Below are 16703 nucleotides of genomic sequence, written 5' to 3' on the forward strand. Positions count from 1 at the left end.
TGACGTGTTTAAACACATGCTGGTACCTATGAAGTCTTCTGTAATGCACGTGGGCGGTGGGGTAGCCTGATGGTTACAGCGTTCGCTCGTCACACCGAAGACCCGGGGTCGATTCCCCACATTGGTACAATGTGTGAACCCAATTTCTGGTGTCCCCCGGCGTGATATTGCTGGAATATTGTTAAAAGCGGCGTAAAACTAAACTCACTCACTCTCTAATGTACGACGTCACTATTTAAGCACCTGTGAAGTTTTTATACCAAAACGGCTATCTTTAGTCACTCTAGTTACACAAAGTAAGCGCTTATGAGATACTAGTATGTAAAAGTCATCAGGTAAATGTGAACAGTAACGAATAAATGACAAATTGTTTAGACTGAGAATGTGAAAACGTTTCATCAGCCCTACAACATTCACCTGTTTATAATAATAATAATAATAATAATAATAATAAGCATATTTGTGACGCGCATATATCCATGCTAAAGCATGCTCAAAGCCCACAAGATAAAGATGAGATTAATGGTAAAGAGCTACAGTTCAAAGGCTATCTTGAACATGTGTGTTTTTAGATTGGATCTAAAAGAATTAAAGTCACAACAGTCTCTGAGGCTCTGCGGGAGACTGTTCCAGGCTATAGATCCTGCATGGACAAAGGACCTCTTTCCATACATCACTGTCTTTACTTTGGGAACCACAAGCAAGTTCTTTTCATGTGAACGGAGAGATCGGGAAGGCGTGTACACGGTTAGAAGATTGGATAGATAAGAAGGTGCAGTTCCAGTGAGACCTTTGATTGTGTATTATGTACAGTTACCACCGACGACTTACGACAGTAGTTGTAGGTAATGGAAAACAACAATACTTTAAAACAACATTGATTATACAGGTAAAACAGAACGGTTAAAGTTTTCGATCAACCGATGAGATCATGTGTGAATATTTAATCACTTACATTGTTCTGTTATGATTGCTCCTATTGTCTTCTGTTCTTGAACTAAAAACTATACTTTCCAGAAACCAGACGAATTAAATCAACGTTATTCCTCTATATTGTGACCTGTTCTGTTAAAGACTATCGAATCACATCGAAATGTCAACACCACGCCTGTGCTAGCCGGTTTTAACAAAGTAATAAATGGCTACGAGCATATATTCACTAATGGCTTTCATCTCAAATCTGGCCTTTGTACCGTGATAAAACTGAAATAATATTCACTGCATATTCAAATGCATAAAAACATGAAGAGGAAGCTGGTATGATGAAGAGAAACACCGTTTATGGCTAGACAACTTCTTTATTACAGTGGACCGCCTCTGTGGTGTAGTGGTTAGAGCGTCTGCCCGGAGAGCGGAAGGTCGCGGGTTCGATCCCCGACCGCGTCATACCAAAAGACGTTAAAATATGGTACTTGTTGGTCCCTGCCTGGTGCTCGGCATTAATGGGTACAACAAGGACTGGTCGGCTCGGAGTCAGTATAATGTGTCTGAGTGGGGTATCCATCCTTCACTGCGGCATGGTATCTCAGTGGGCTAGCACTATAAAACCAGCTTAAGTCTAGGCTAGTACATGCAGCCGCACATACACACACACACGCATGCATGTCGTCATATGAGCGAAATATTCTCAAGCACGACGTTAAATCCAATTTCACCTCACCTCACCTTTATTGCAGTGGGTGCGACATTTCGGTGTAGATCCTAACATCGTTATCAAGCAATGCATGCACTGCAATAAAGAAGTTGTCTATCCATAAAACGCGTTTCTCTTCATCATACCAGCTTCTAAATGCCACTTAAAACATAAAACCTTGTCTCAGTATTGGTCTGGTGTAAACGTAAACTAGAACATAAAACCTTGTCTCAGTATTGGTCTGGTGTAAACGTAAACAAGAACATAAAACCTTGTCTCAGTATTGGTCTGGTGTAAACGTAAACAAGAATATAAAACCTTGTCTCCTAGAATATAAAACCTTGTCTCAGTATTGGTCTGGTGTAAACGGAAACTAGAATATAAAACCTTGTCTCAGTATTGGTCTGGTGTAAACGTAAACTAGAACATAAAACCTTGTCTCAGTATTGGTCTGGTGTAAACGTAAACTAGAACATAAAACCTTGTCTCAGTATTGGTCTGGTGTAAACGTAAACTAGAACATAAAACCTTGTCTCAGTATTGGTCTGGTGTAAACGTAAACTAGAATATAAAAGGATCAGGTCCTTTTAGGAAATAGGATAATTTCACGTCTACATGACAACACTTTGATCTTACATTGCCCTTTTACAAATACATATTATCCTATGTAGCTGTATGACACGTTTTCATGATACGTGTGTACCGTTGCACTATTGTTGGTTCTGGTCCAGCACACATACTACAAGACAAGAGGTAATTCCGTTCAACAAAACCCGCCTGACACAAATCCCACACGGGAATAGTGAATATTAACGTGGACCCGGCTCTACAAGCCAATCTTAACGCTATAACGATCCTTAGTCTCATACGTCAACAACCAGGGACGTACCCAGGAAAGAAATGAAGTGTAAGGACAACTGGACGTGCGAGACTTCTTGGGGGGTAGTGGTGGTGGTGGTGGGGGGAACATTTGTGAATACATATTGAATGCTAGAATGCTAGCTCCTGATTATTGTATACTCTCCCAAAAAAGAAACGCATATAGGAATTTCAACTGTATTTTTATGTTTAGTTTGAAACATCTTGTAGGCTTTTTGAGTCAATGAAATGTAGCGAAATTGCACACTGGGAATGCAGACTTATCCGTCTTTGGCACCAACTCGAGGAAAGTCAGTTTGAGTGTCACATGGAGACGTGTTGTGGCGCTGAAGTCAATACCTCGTGTGACCACCGTGGGCATCCAGAACTGCACGGCATCGCCTAGGCATCGAACGAATAAGTCTCAGAATCTCGTGTTGCCCAATCGCAGCCCACTCTGCCTGTAGTGCCTGTGCGAGTTGCTGAAGTGTCTGGGGCTGAGGGTTACGGCGTCGCACCCGTCTGTCCAGGGCATCCCACAGATGTTCGATCGGGTTTAAGTCCGGTGATCTTGAGGGCCAGGGGAGCACATTGATGTTGTGGTTCTGGAGGAAGTCTCTAGTGTGGCGTGCTGTGTGGGGCCTGGCATTGTCCTGTTGAAATAACTCCCTCTGGCGATCAATGATTGGAAGGAGGTGTGGGCGTAGGATTTCGTCACAGTACCGTTGAGCTGTCAGCTTGCCCTGGATCATCACCAAATCAATTCTCTTACGGCAGGTGATCGTTCCCCACATCATAACACTTCCCCGGCCAAATCTGTCCACCTGGGGAACGCAAGCGTCGGCGAAACGTTCACGTCGACGTCTGTACACCCGCATTCTTCCATCGCGTCGTTACAATAGAAATCGTAATTCATCACTGAGCCAGATTCTACGCCAATTCGGTAGGTTCCAGGCCTGAACGTTGGTGCACCATTGAACTCGATGTCGACGATGTTGTTGTCGAAGCACAGGGCCAAAATAATGTCTTCTGGCACGTAAACCAGCCTCTCTCAACCTGTTCCTGACGGTCTGTGCAGAAAGCCTCCTCAATCCGGGTATCTGTCGAGCGGTACTGGTCGCCGTAGCTGTTCGATGACGCAAGTGATGTACCCGGATGTAGCGATCCTGCGCCGCAGTGGTCGCTCGAGGTCGCCCATAAGGCTTGTTTATACGGCGAAAATATACACATGTGCAAATTTGCATACATGAGTAAATCTACATAGGGTGTGCAATTTGCTAGAGTGTGCAATTTGCTGTGCGTTTATACGGACTTTAAGTTCTGTAAGCAAAGTGGTAGTAAATCTTGATGATAGATCATTTCTGCCCTAGAATTGGATCGAGTAAGATGTGAGATATCAAGATGGGATTGGCATTTCCCGGTGATACCTCAATAGTCAGACACCCCACAAGTTAGACAGTAGAGTTCGGGTGGACCAAGTGCTCACCTACATTGATAATGGAATAGGCCTAAATGGCTTATCTCAAGCACAATAAGATCAAACTCCCATAGGTCAGCATTGACTTTAAAGTTTAATCCCTTTTAATTGATCTACTCACAGAATATTAAGAGTCTTCTTGTGCATAATTGATAGTGTGGCTTAGTCATTATTGTGAGTAAATCAATAAAAAATAAGAAAAAAAATTTGAGACTCAACTCAGTTTTCCCAAAATGTCTGTACTGCACAATAACGGCGGGTTTGCAGAAAGCAGAGTTCATCACATCGCAGAGAGGCACAATTCAGGTGCTCTTTGATCGCCATGTATACAACAACAAGGGGACGACTTGTGTGCACTGGAGATGCACTGTCAAGACATGCACAGTGTGTCGGCAGAATGGCGCAAGGTGCAAGCCCTCGGACTCGTTCAAAGCCACCGTGACGACCCCGAAGTTGAGAAGCGGATTCGTAGTGCACCTGCCTCGCCTCTGCTTCCTCTTGCAATCGTCCAGGGTGACTTGGATTGATGTATGAACACTTGCCCTGATGTCCCAGGGCCTATGCCTTCAACGACTACATGGTCACTTCGGGGATGATGACTCTCTGTTTAGGCTGTCTTTGTAGGACCATCCTGAGACCTTCGGCCCGAGGACCAGCAACTGCCTTGAAGGATTTAACAGCCGTCTGAACCTTTCGACTCGTCACCCGAATGTCTTCAGACTGATATAGATTCTCAAGAAGACTGAGAAGGCCGACAAGTTGAAGATCATCCAGATTGACTTCGGTGCAGCTCCTGGGCCACGCAAGAAGGTTTACAGGGAGATCAACCACCGACTTGGCCGATTGTGAGAGCAGTAGGAGCACGGAAGCAAGACTCCAGTGCAGTATTTGGATGCTGTTGGAAAGCTCGTGGAGCTTGGCTGAATTTGACTTTGCACCTCCATACTATGCCTGTAGTGCTAGTGAATGTGACGATTTTATTTATATTCGTGTGATATTATGATAGTGACAAATATAATGAAAATTACAAAAGATGTTGAATGTGGGTAAATAATATATAAAAGATAATGAAATTGGTCTAATCTAATCTCAATAATCTCTTTATGTCTGACTAATGGGGTAAAAGTTGGATTAGTCCATTTCCCCAATGGGTAACAGCCATCCAAAATTTGTTCACTCAACCGTGTAATTAGGTTTTTTAAAGTGTCTAACTAATGGGTTGTCTGACTAATGGGAGGACACCGGCATTTCCCTTATTACATCAGTGTTGGTCTGATGCTTGGATGTTCGCATGACTGAAATTCTAGAAGAAACAAACATCAAGTCTTTGGTGCTGAAGTTGTTGGTGACCGTATCACTGATGCCGAATGTGGAAACATTTAGAATGCGGCGAGAAACATATGAATTAATCTGCATTTGACGGAAGGATGAGCTCTCTCCCTTTGATCATACAGTTGAGGAACCACTGGATGTAAAGAAAAGGGTTGCTAAAACAATACTCACCCTAAGTAAATTTGCTATGCGTTCATACGACCACATTTGCTTAGGGTAGCAAAAAATAAGCATTTACTCACCGGTAGTAAAACATTTGCACCTGGTCCAGGCCAGGAGTATTTTTGCTTGGGGTAGTAAAATTTGCATATGAGTAATTGCGTTTATACGACCAAATATACTCACGTAAGCAAATTTACACATACGCAAAAAATAAACACATGTGCAAATGTCGCCGTATAAACAGGCCTTTAGACGAAGGTACGTCTTCATCCTCCTTATAGTGCTGAAGGATCTCTAGCTAGATGCTGATGTCACGGGCATAGGGGGGAATTGCTGAAAAAATTAACTGTAGGCACGTGCCCAAAGTGCCTAATGGCAGGTACGCTACTGTCAACTGTATCACGCTTTGTGAAATGGATATCATCCCTGCATCCCACTGACAAAATGTACACCCACGTGTATATGGTATTAGTATCTATTGTTTTGTGTGTTGCTTCACTTCTCACTTAGTAATATTGCAACTACATGTCGGTTGTCTGTTCATTATAGAGTCTGGACCAGACAATCATGAACATAGATGAACGTAATTGGGATACGATGACATATGTCAACCAAGTCAGTGAGTCAGATAACCCGATCCCGGTTCATTTTAACATACTATCAGAACAGTCAGGTTGTCAGTGACACGTTTCACTGTAAATTTAAAATTGTACCCCGATGGCGTGCATATCATCAAAAACGCTTGCACGGAATTGGCGTGTTTGAACTAAATTCATACCACGCTGTCACTGGAATGAATTTTCAAAATCCAGTTATGCAGTTTGGTTCGGAAATAATATCCCCCAAAATGGAATATCCCCTACTTTTTTAATAGTGTACGTTTTTCAGGGGCATCGCCTTCGTGGGTTTCATGAAGTTTTCACGTGAAGCCTATTTCTGGTGTCTCACCGCCGTGATATTGCTGAAATATTGCCAAAAGCGGCGTAAAACCTAACTCACTCACTCATGGAATTTTCAAATGGTTAGAATTCAACTGTCACAGAAGATGAAACCCAACTCACTCACTCGTGGAGTTTTCAAATGGTTACGATGAAACTGTCACAGAAGATGAAAATGGCCCAAACAAACTTTAGATTCATTCCAGGCATCCCACGTTGACGATGATATAATGCAGCGACTGATGTGTATCTCTCTCCTCATCCCTTGAAACGACTTTGTTGTTGACTTGATGCTACACAGACCTAATGATTCTCCCTTAGTGTTTACCAACTACTCCCCCGGTCTAAACTTGCATCGCATGATACTGCTTCATATGCAACTGCTTCTCGTTTAATGTGTCCAGTTGATGAATGAAATATGAAGATCACTTAAGAATATCAGAATTATGTTTATGTAACGATCTCTGGAGTATCAATATGTATTTATATATTCGCTTCATAGTATTCAAATGCTGCAACTTTTTCAATTCGTTGACTTCCAGTCCACCATTTTATTGAATAATTCATCTTCTTAGAGATCAGGTATAGCATGATAGCAATAGGTGTTAAATTATTGCAGTTGTGGCCTTTTAACGACATTTCCCTGGGTTTTACACAGAACGGTAACAGAGTATGTCCTTCTTGCAGCTGAAAATGGATATTTATAAGTGTGATTGCACCTTGTGGTTGATTGTCTCCATGGCGATGGGTTATTTTTTTCACAAACTGCAGACCTTACGTCATGTAGAGAAAATAACTGAGGTCCTAGAGGCCAATATTATCCAAAAGCAAAACGTTCAACACTTTTAAAATGAGAAAAATATATCTTTTATACATATCCATGCCCTATAAAACGTTTTGTCGTTAGAGCTGCTCAAAATGTAATCCTTAAGCTTGACTGACGTATTAGCGTATTTGCCACGATCAATATTCCATGAAGGTTCAGTGATTGACACAATGAGCATCGATGTATGCAAATGAGTGAGTTTAGTTTTACGCCGCTTTTAGCAATATTCCAGCAATAGCACGGCGAGGACACCGGAAATAGGCTTCACACATTGAACCCCTGTGGGGGATCAACCCGGGACTTCGGCGTGACGAGCGAACGCTGTAACTACTAGGCTACCCCACCATCCTATGCAAATGGGACACGATGACATGCACTAACCAAAACACCAAGCCTGACTTCTCAATCCCATTGGAGAAACAGACGGCCATCGCAGAAAAGTGCGTGCGGGCATTGTCATTTCTTATGCTGCCATATTGTCTTTGTTTGGTGCTGCCGCACGGACCTCCCGCCAAACGTGGCAAGGATCAGTTTTCATTGGTTGTGTTTTGGCGATAGTGATAGTGACGGGTATTGGGGTGATGATATCCTAAACATATTTGAGGCAACATCTACTGAGGTAGATTTTGCCAAACTTGATATTACAATGGTGTGCAAAAAGCGTTAACACCATGACCTGTTTCAAAATGATTTGAAAGATTTAGTCTTAAAAAATTGAGCCGAATTTATTTGGCGCGTGACATTTAAAAACAACAATTGGTGATGTTGAAACAGCTTAAAATAAACAGGAAGCAGGTGACCTGGTGATTCATTGCCAAACAACTGATCAGTTAAATTGGGTCTTGTCCTTCAGTTAGTAAGATCCGGGTGAGGGATGCTGTCTAAAAGAACAAAAGAACCTGAGTAAGCGCAAGTGAGTCATTCAGAATGTTGACCGGGACCTGATCACAAGGGAAATAATTGGTCAACCTAAAGAGGTCATTGAGGATAAGCGCTTACTGTGTGGGAAGGAAAATGAAATTACCACTTCTGCAACCCCTCATCTTCCCGAACGTGTTAAACTGTACTTTCAGTCATTCCGGGTACATGGTTTTGTTCCCCAGCTTCATATATAAGGTGCTACAATGTTCACTAATGTGGTCACGGTTCAAATGTACAAAATATAAGGTATATGCCTAACGAAGTGAAGGTGTCGTATGCCAGAGCTGCCTGATTCATCAGGGCCAACCCTTCGCCCTCCTATGCACCAACAGTGATGATCCGTGTTTCTCCCTCAGTTGATCACAAGGTACACGAAACCACCTTCTGTACCAAATGATGTCCCGTGGTGTAAATGCACCCCATCTGTACAACGGTAGACAAAGCTCGATCACCTACATCAGCTCTTGTTTGAACTTCCTTCGGCTTTAACCCCCATTCTCGGTTGTTCCCCAAAACATTTTATGAAAGACTTGAGCGTGCAGAAATGACCAAAATTATCTAACAGTTTTCTCGGCGAGCGTGTTATCATAGAGTAATGTTTACTTCTCTCTCCGGACATGTCGTCTTAACAATTAGTACATCAAGCTTATCAAGAAAACTTGGGGATGAAGACGAGCGTATATCGCTACTGACATATTATAGACTTGGGACGGACCATGCCTGTCAGAACATTATGCTAATTATCTTACAACTTGGAAAATGAAGATTAACACTAACTGAGACAGCATTTAGTATCCTCGTTATTGAATAAAATATACAAAATGTGCTGTTTGGTCCTATTTTATAAAGTCACAATATCCTCAATAGATTGAGGAAAATATGACGTATTTTAGAACTATGATAATTGCAATGAAGAAATTGTCCATCCATAAAAAATCGTTCCTGTTCACCATACCACCAGCTAAAAGCCACTCAAAGAACTTTTAAACACTTTCTATCAGGCATTTCACCACTGCCAGATATTATTTGCGTTCCTCCATAGAAGAGGTTGTGCTATTTTTACATGTATCTTTTAAAGCAAATGTGGAAGAAATATATTATGGTGCTGAAACGACAATCATAGTCATAAATACATGTATATAAAACACTGAACATGATTACTTACTACTTTAGTTGTGGTGATCTCAGCAGTCATGAATTATGGGGCAGTAATCAACGAGATTTCAATGGACCAGTGGATAAAAACACAACATCCAGCCATTGTCCATAAAACCTGGTGGAATCAGGAATGTGAAAGGGCCAACAGGACAAAAGAAAAGCTTACAATAACAGTAGCTATACCTCATTCCCATGTGACACCACTGATTTTCAGAAAGAGCGTGAAAGGGTTCCAACGCACTGAGTACCGAACGTTAATCTCTACAATGTATAGGGTTACAACATTAAAGCCAAAATATTCTAGCATAAAGATGACGATTGCCCAATACTAGATCTCCTAATCCTGTTATGGGCTTATCAAGCCATACAGTGACGAATAGTCTGAAACTAACTGGCGGATAGAACATGCTGGAAACTCCTTCAAAACTTTCTAAATGTCCTGGAATCCTGCGAAACACTCGACTCCCGACAAGTCCTTACTCTGGACATAGTTTATGTTATTACATGATGAAGAATATGTCTCATTCCGGCTTTGAAATTATCTGTGAGCTTTTGAAATAGTATTGGCCTCTAATTTTTGTATAATTATGGAAAGAAGAGTTACCAACCGCTTTACTTACTATTTTAGGTCCAGAATTCAAGCAGGGTTTCGAAAAGGTCAACCAAACCCTGATCAGTGTGTAAGACTACAGACAGAAGCTTTGAAAGTAATTGGTACTGTTGGGCGCATTTCGTATGAAAAAGCATGCGATATGATTTGGCGACATATTTATACGATATATATCGTGTCTCCCTTGCACGCCATAGATAGAGGTACTCAAAAAGGTGGTGTAGTTAGCCTAGGTTTATTAAATAAGAACGTATCATGGTCAACGAATTTTCACTAAACTAACTGATAATGTCGATACTGCACAATTTGCATATGATGGTTCGTTGTTGAGACGTATTGTAACAAAATCAAGTCAATTGGTTAACCCAATGCAAAACGTTTACGACACACCTGGTTTTCAAAATGTGGTTTGAAAATTTCCCCCTCAAATCAGTAGCTATGTTGATCACTCGTTTAAACTTTCTTAAACAAGGTTAGCCTCATTTAGACACTGTATCAGAGTTCACATTCCTGGGAGAATATTCTCATCAGCGACTTACATGGTCAATCCATATGTCCCATCGTAGAAGCCGTTGTAACAGTGTTATAAATATATTGAAGTGTATGTCGAATATACGATACTGAGCTGATACATATTACCATGGTCTTGTTGTACAAAGCACTTACCCTTTCAAAACTTGACAATGGCTGCCAAGTGTACATATCTGCTTCTAAATGTCACGTCATCAAACCTGGGTGCGTTCATTCTAGACCTCCAAGAATGTGTCAAGTGTTCGAAATGTTCGTGGTGCCCCTCTTCTTTCCACTTCAACAAATGTCATATAGATACTTTCTGAAGATAAGGCTATGAGCAGCTCTCATTCAGTTTTTGAAAATGGATAATGACTGTTTTGAATATGACACGTGTACTTGGTCACATGGCATGATTCCATTTGGTTTGAACATTCAGAAATAGGCAGCACAGCTGTTCACTTAAAGCCAGTGTATTCATTTACGCCTTCTATGATAAATATCTATAGTGAAATATAACGGGTCTTACCTGGCAAAGTGCATCATCTTACTTGGCCAGCTTGATTTAAAACATAAAAAGACTTATACAAGACGAGTATGTGGATGGCAAGGTCTTCTTTATTGTGTAACACGACGTTCCTGGGCTGCATCGTGCCCCTTATTCAATCACCTGAAGAAGGGGCACGATGCAGCCCAGGAACGTCTTGGGGGCGGTGGGGTAGCCTAGTGGTTAAAGCGTTGGCTCGTCACGCCGAAGACCCGGGTTCGATTCCCCACATGGGCACAATGTGTTAAACCCATTTCTGGTGTCCCCCGCCGTGATATTGCTGGAATATTGCTAAAAGCGGCGTAAAACTAAACTCAGTCAGTCAGTCAGTCAGGAACGTCGTGTTACACAATAAAGAAGAAGTTGCCATCCATATACTCGTCTTGTATTACTGAACAGCAAAAGAAACGTAGGTCTGGCTTTTTGTCAAGTTTTTGAATAGAAGACAACCAAAATTATGTCTGATCATTTATTCTATAGAAAACACTGTCAATTTAAAAGCTAAAAGTTGCTATTGACATTGAATTGCAATAAGTTCAAATTGATCACAGCCCGTCAAATGGAGATACCCCTGAACGCGAAAAGTGACAGTATGTTTAGTAGCGCGTATAGCCACCTTGAGCTTGCTCACAGGCCGTGCAACGTGGCCTCATTGAGTTCACTAGAGTCTGAAAGAATGCCTTAGGCAACTGGTTCCGCTCAAACGCCAGTCTGTATTCCAATTGTGCAAGTGTGAGTGGCTGTCTACCTGCCCCAATCCTTCGTCCAATTTCGTCCCAGAATGTTCAAAGGGAGCCGTATCCGGGAAAGAGACGGCCATGGAAAAATGTTAACGTTGTTCTGAGCCAGATGATCCATCAACACCCTTGCTGTGTGAGGGCTGCTGGTGTCAAAACTGGCCCCACATATGGCCGTCGGCAGTGGATTCCAGCAGCCCGAAGACGACGCCTAATCGTATCGCTGGACACTGCTCCACTTGACCCAAGAACTAAGGCTGCTGTTACTGTTTCTGCTTGAGTTCGGTTCTTTAGATGAATTACCCGGATGAACCGATCTTGCGTATGAGTTGTCACTCGTTGCCGTCCGGTACGGGGACGATCAGCAGCAACCTCGGTTTGCTGATGACGTTGAGCAAGTCGTGTAATGTGGTAAGATGACAGCCCAATTGCCTAGCTACAGCGGTTGCAGAGCTACCTCCGTGCAACTTTCCAATGGCCACTCCCCTCTGCTCAGTCGTTAGTCTAGGCATCGTTTGTGTGGCGTGTACACCTCCTAGTGTCAATACTGAACTGTTTTTTGACACAAACCTTTATAAAGAGTACCTCAGAGTGAAATGCATGCTTTCCATCCAGAACCGTCGACGTACGTGCTAAAATTATGGTTTTGCTGCACTGTTGGTGTGTTTGTGCGAATTGTTCGTATGGACGTCAAATTGCATGACATCATCTCATCTGGGATCATTACGTCACTTCACCATGAACGTTCCATAAACATGAACGCTTACCTTCATGAGATTTCAGTTTTTCGAAACTTGCGTTTCCTTTGCTGTTCAGTATATATTCACCAACTTCTAAATGCCTCTTAAGAATTTCATAAAAAGACTTGGAAAAGATCCATCGACGCTCACCTGACGGTACACACGTTAACACTATGGAGCTCCGCCACCGCTACATCGAAGGCGTTTTAATGAAGCAACACGTAATTGTTTACCGACACAAATCCCCTAAATGCGCATATTTGAGTTACATTTGCTACTATATACATAAAATGTTTGTCTGATTTTTGTTTTATCGTTCCATCTTTGTTTGTTTGGTTTTTTTGTCCTTGCGGACAGAACATCTTGTTATGGATCAGGTCTACATCAGCTTATGATCAACGAGAGCAAGCTGTCAAAGGTGATGAATAAATATGTTCTGATTGGTCACATATTGCCCACTTGTCACGTGACATGCCTTCCTTGACGTGACTTGCTATCTGATTGTCTCAACACGACTCTACGTAGTCGCTCAGAGTCCGCACATAATTTCATTCATTTATTGTTACATTTAGAAACCACACTTCCTAATCTGAACTGTATGTGTTCTGATATAAGATGGGAACATGAGTTTTGTGAATGTAGAGCGTACGCTATTTACTTGATCGAACATACTTCATACAAATCGTCAATCTACAGTAGCATTTGTCCTGTCTCATTTCCAAACGCTTTTAGAGTGACGATGCAGCGTTCCTGGAACCGTCGATACATATATGTAATCGATATAACATGCCGATTTTGAATATATAGAACTAAGCCCAGTTAGTTAGCCCACTATATATAATCAGTTATAACTGTCTGAAACCAAAGTTCATGAGAATATCCACTATGTGCATACAAATATGACAACGTATGGAATGGATGAGACCTATATGGTAATCGAACTCTTCTCTGTGGCGTGCTTAGCGAACAATTATACCCCAAGGCCAACTTCGGCACTCGATACGTCACTAAGTTCACTGGCTCTAGAGGTTGTTTAAGAACACCAAAAAGCAAACAGCTTAATAACAAAGACTACTACAGCAATGGCCATTTCCAGGAATGAGTTTCGTGTGATGTATTTGGTAAAATGTTTCCCCGGAATTGACAATATTCCACTGTGGTTTGCCTTTACGATTATATTCCAGATGAATAATTTAACATACATTAATCATCAACTTCAAAGAAGATGCGGAGTGGGCAAACAATTCAGCTTCAGGCATAAATCGCTAGAGGATTGTTGTGATACCGATAGTTTCAAGGTTCTTTAAGGTGTCCGTTACAACGTTTCCACCGAATGCAAATATCATAACGCAAATCTATCACAGTTCTAACGAACGTGAACACCCAGGTAAATATCAGGAAATAATAATTGTACATCAACGTCCCAGATAGCAATGTCCGTTGGGCCAATGTTGGACCAATATTGGCCATCATTGGGCCTACGTTGGCCAACCAACGAACATTGCTATCAGGGGTATTTCTTGACCACCGATATCAAATTACATTCCTGCATGAACTGATCACGTCACGTCAGGAAATAACAACTCTCATCACTAACACGATCGTTAATTTTTGCTATGCTTATTACGCTGAACATTATACTGACACTTAAAATGGCGTTTGGTTCCACCAATGTCAGGGCCATGTCGCCATATGTCGTTGGTGTCGGCAAAGACAGTGTGGAAGAACAACAAACTTGTGTGACTTGAGTTTACTAACAGTTATTGAAACTTACCCACGTAAAAGGGTTCAGGGCACCTTAGTTTGTTAACACGTTGCTATGATTCTGTTTGTGATGATTCGTGATAAGGAAGCAATTCAATTCCGAGACACAAATCCAAGGATTCCTCATCCCATACCATTTTACAATGAATTGATAAAACAACTCATAAACTGCTGTTTTAATAACCAGCAGTCATTTGTTATAAATATACTACTAAAAAAGGAAACGCATAGCCAGTATTTTTCCTTGTAATGTTTCCAAAATGAATCATAAGTGTGTGTAACCGGTATGTCTATGGTGAACGTTCCCTCCCACCATTTCCGGGTTTGAATCAATTGCCATTGAAAACCTGTCGCCAATACGCAACCAAATCGGGTTTTTTTTTAATACAGGTAGTAAAGCATGAATGTGATGCGATTCATGCGCTTCCCTTTGCGTGCACAATCAGTGCAACATTAGCAATAAGAACCAGGGGGTCTGATTGTTTTAGTGGCAGTTGACAAATGTAAATCTTGAAGTGAAGTCATGCCTAGAATTACCGAAGCTCAGCGCAGCCATGCATCGGTCATCTGGTGAGTCGCAGTCAGCGGTTGCAAGGCAATTTAATGCGTCCCAGAGAACCATAGGAAGGCTTTGGCATCGGCACCAGCAGCATGGAACGACACGTGATTGATCCTCCATAGTGCCAGGACTCCGAACAATCTCGGACCAAACTGTCAGGAACCGCCTTCGTGAGGCTGGTATTCGCCCTAGGAGACCTTTGCGGGGACCTATCCTTACACGACATCATCGGCTACAACGTAGACAGTGGTGTCGAAACCATCTCCGGTGGCCATTACAAAGGTGGAGAACTGTCGTGTTCAGTGATGAGTCGCGGTATATGCTCAGGCGTCCTGAAGGAATAGCACGCGTGTACAGACGGCGTCATGAACGGTATGCTCCCAGTTGCGTACAGGAAGTGGACAGATTTGGTGGCGGGAGTGTTATGGTTTGGGTAGGCACCTCATCGAGTGGAAGAAGCGAACTTATTCACGTCCAAAGCAATTTTACAGCTCGACGTTACAGCTATGATGAAATCATCAGGCCTCATGTCATTCCAGTCATGAACCGTCAGAACGTCATTTTCCAAAATGACAATGTTCGACTGCATACACAGCAAGAGTGACCAGATTTTCTTGCTCAGTAAATGTTCAGGTTCTTGAATGGCTCTCCCGATCACCAGATCTGAACTCAATTGAACATTTGTGGGACGAAATGAACCAACGTGTGCTTTGTTTCTGGCTTTGCGGGCAGGACATTCCTAGACATTTCATGCGGAATCTGATCCAATCTATGGGTCGCCGATGCCAGACAACCATTGATGCTGATGGTAGTCACACAAAACATTGACTGCTCTGTGACCTTGACCTTTCTGCACGTCATTTGTTACGTCCCACCTCTACTTCCACTGGACAATACATGTTCAACAGTGTTTTATTTATCACTGTCCTGTATCAGTCAAACCCATTTTCAGCTATGAGTTTCTTGCTTTGCTAGTATACTAGTATTCCACACACAAACAAGCGTACGAACTCATACGCGCTCTCTCTCTCTCTCTCTGTTTATTTTTCTCTTTCTCTGTTTCTCTCTGTGTCTATTTCTGTGTGTCTGTTTCTCTCTTTCTTTCTCTTGTGTCTTTATTATCTTAACTAATTCCTGCATCACTATTCCCTCTCCTTTATTTGCACTCGCTTGGGCCACGTCCGCCTCCGTGGTGAAGTGGTTCGAGCGTCCACCCGGAGATCGGAAATGCGGGTTCGATCCCCGGCCGCGTCGTACCGAAAGATGTCAAAATATGGTACTTGTTGGTCCCTGCCTAGCGCTCGGCATAAATGGGTAAAACAAGGACTGGTCGACTCGGAGTCAGTATAATGTGTCTGAGTGGGGTATTCATGCTTAACTGCGGCTTGGTATCTCAGTGACCTAGCACTATAAAACCAGCTTAAGTCTGGGCTAGTACAAGCACCCACACATACACATACATGCACATCGTCATATGAGCGAAATAATCTTAAGTGCGACGTTAAACTCCATTTCACCTCACCGTTTTGGCCACACTGTTGCAATGAGGTTATACTTGTAGCGTGTGCACTAGTTCATACAAGAGTAAGTAAAATATGCATGTCATTTTAATGCAGGATTTCTTTAGCCTTTCTTAAAGATATATCACCAGTTACATTTACAAAGGAGGGGGAACGTCATATACAAGTTCATACCCACAGTCATTTGAATGGTGCCCAAAACACATTTTGGACAGTGTCCAGCTTCATAAACTGTCAATAACAAAACCTGCCAGATAGCTTTGACAAGACTCATTCTTGTAAACAAACATAGAAATAACAATGTTGGGCCCAACAACAGCCAACATGACTACAAGTCTTTACAAACAAATCTGTAAAATAAGTGCTAGTTCGGTCAAGAGGTTAACCATAGACATACGAAATTCGCCAGCT

This window comes from Haliotis rubra, unplaced genomic scaffold (genome assembly GCF_003918875.1).
Source record: "Haliotis rubra isolate DU_JTF1 unplaced genomic scaffold, ASM391887v1 Scf94, whole genome shotgun sequence".
Taxonomy (NCBI): Eukaryota; Metazoa; Mollusca; class Gastropoda; order Lepetellida; family Haliotidae; genus Haliotis; species Haliotis rubra.